Below are 2,552 nucleotides of genomic sequence, written 5' to 3'. Positions count from 1 at the left end.
AGCTACCTGAATACTTTGTTCATTTTTCTATAGCACTAGGGTTTTTCTTTGCCTTTAGATCTTAATATATTTAGTGGACTGCCCTTTTCTGCATACAAATCACGTTTTTTGGTTCTTCACTTGTCTTTTCCATTTTTCAGTGGTGAGTACTGTGTACTGATATTTTCCATTATTTCGTTTATAAATTTAGTCCTAGTATGGACAATTTTCTCCATTCTAGATTTATAGTGAAACCTACCACCTATGTTTCCTTGTAGTAGTTATAAGATTTAAAAAAAAAATCTCTAAGCCATTTAGAAGTTATCCTGTCATATGATGGAGGACTGGACCCAAATTTATTTTCTCTACATAATTCTCATTACACAATCTTACTTATTACAAAGTTGTATCTTTTCCTCCCTGATTTGAGATGCCATTTTTATCTCCTAGTAACGTTGCATTCTCACTTTGGGCTACTTCCAGACTTTCATTAACGAGACATGTTTTTAATTAACACTGATGCTGACCTCAATGGGACAGTTGTCCAAAAGGACATCCCTTTCTGATTCTGTCTGCTTGCTTCCTCTGTATGTCTTTTAGCTTATTGCTCCTTCTGCCATATTTTCAGTGAACTGTAAGCTAAATGCAAAAGCTTGATGGATTCAAATGAGGACATTTTTTACTAGAATAATCATTGGTGAAATTATATACCTTATACCACATCGTAGCAGAAGTGACATAATATCAGGTTGGCCTGCCCTTAATAATGCTAAAATTATCCACCACATTTGTTAACATAAATGACCTCTCTGTTGTACATTTTTCCCTTGAGATATTTCTAATAGCAAAAATCAGGATTAGGTTTCTTGAAAATAGATTGATATATTTTGTAAAAATAATGCGCAGACTAGAGGACAAAAAGAATTGAAAACGTATTTGTCAAGTTTGCTAGGATTGTAGGTATTTTCTTTTCAAAATTATTCTTAACTTTGTACTTTCATACACTTCTACTTTTAAAAACTTACTATCATTATTAAAGCAAAGGTCTAAACTATCTCACCCAAATCATATCACTGATAGATATTTTAAAGACATATGTAACATTCAAATGATTTCTCTTTTAGCTTATTCCTTTATTCCAGACAAGCAAAGGAAATAGAAGAATAGAACCATATTCAACAACAATTTTAAAAATTTTATTGTAAATTCTGCATTAAAAATTTTTGTATTTATTGTTTACTTTTAGGGTTTTTTGTTTGTTTGTTTGTTTATGGCACACTTCATGTATTTGGAAGTCTTCCTTGCAGAGTCCATGATAATCTTCTCTATCATCTTAATTTTAGTATATGTGCTGCTGAAGCAAGCACTATTTATTTTCAGTTTTATAGAATTATTACTAATACACAATTAATCAATGTAATCAAGATTTGATAATTATTAAGCAAATTTTATTCATTTTAATGAGAAGAATGGATATTTACTTTATTTTATGCAGACATGGATTGGTATGACTTGTTTCAACAATCATCCAGGATTCAGCCTCAAATTTACTCCTCTATTTCATCATTATAAATGTCAGCAGTAAGCAACATATCTCATATTTTAAAAAATAAATAAATGGGAATGAAAATTATTCTAGCAGAGATATATCACCCAATTATTTAAATTCTTTCTATGCTGTATGCCAAAATAATATCGTGATCTTTTAACCAAATTACTTTTAATGATTTATTAGCTGACGACTCAATTAGGTCCTCCTTTAATTTTGTTGAAAGCAAACACTGGAAACCACTTGAATTGTAAAAGCATTTGTTACCCAATCATCAAAGTCATGTACATCTTCAACTTTGGGGAAGTTTAAAAATAGGCTATCCCAAGAGCTATCAAGTTTCCTAGTTTTCATTCAAGTGTCTGAAGTTAAAGGAAGTTTCTTAGGCAACGGTTTGTTTCATGGTTTCTTTGTTTGGTGCACTGGGGATTTTTACATATAATGTGAAACGCACCACAGCAAAAGTCAAAATGTGTGAGCATAAGTGGAAGAGGATGATGGGGAAAAGAGAACTGGCATAACACCTCCTTTGGAAAATATCTATTCTGGTCTTCTGTCCACATCAAATTGGATTATTTGTTTTTTTGTTGCAGTTGTTGAGTTGTACGAGTTCTTTACATATTTTAGGTATTAACTCTTTATCAAAAATGTCATTTGCAAATACCTTCTCCCATTCGGTAGGTTGCCTTTTATTTGGTTGATGGTTTCCTTCACTGTGTAAAAGCTTTTAGTTATCAAAATAGTAGTAGTCTCAATTGTTTATTTTCCCTTTTGTTACACTGACTTGAGACAGATCCAAAAAACTGTTGCTAAGGTTGATGTCCAAGAGTTTTCTTTTAGGAGTTTTATGGTTTCAGAGCTTACTTTTAGGTCTTTAATCCACTTTGAATTTACTTTTGTGTATTGTGTAAGAAAGTGATCCAATCTCTTTTTTGCATATAAGCTGTCCAGTTTTTCTAGCAACATTTATTAAGTAAAATATCTTTTCTACATTGTATATCTTTGCCTTTTTGGTCATAGATTA

At 31.3% G+C, this 2,552-nt stretch overlaps 1 non-coding gene across 1 annotated transcript; it reads right to left on the bottom strand.

Moving 5' to 3' along the window:
• Positions 1-1,243: 1,243 nt before the first annotated feature.
• Positions 1,244-1,346, bottom strand: LOC113603109 (U6 spliceosomal RNA). The gene has a single exon (XR_003424662.1). It is a non-coding gene; the product is annotated as a U6 spliceosomal RNA (small nuclear RNA).
• Between the last annotated feature and the right edge of the window lie 1,206 nt (positions 1,347-2,552).

The sequence above is a fragment of the Acinonyx jubatus genome, chromosome A2 (genome assembly GCF_027475565.1).
Source record: "Acinonyx jubatus isolate Ajub_Pintada_27869175 chromosome A2, VMU_Ajub_asm_v1.0, whole genome shotgun sequence".
Classification (NCBI taxonomy): Eukaryota; Metazoa; Chordata; class Mammalia; order Carnivora; family Felidae; genus Acinonyx; species Acinonyx jubatus.
The sequence above is the reverse complement of the archived record's forward strand: the minus strand, read 5'-3'. Positions and strand labels throughout refer to the sequence as shown.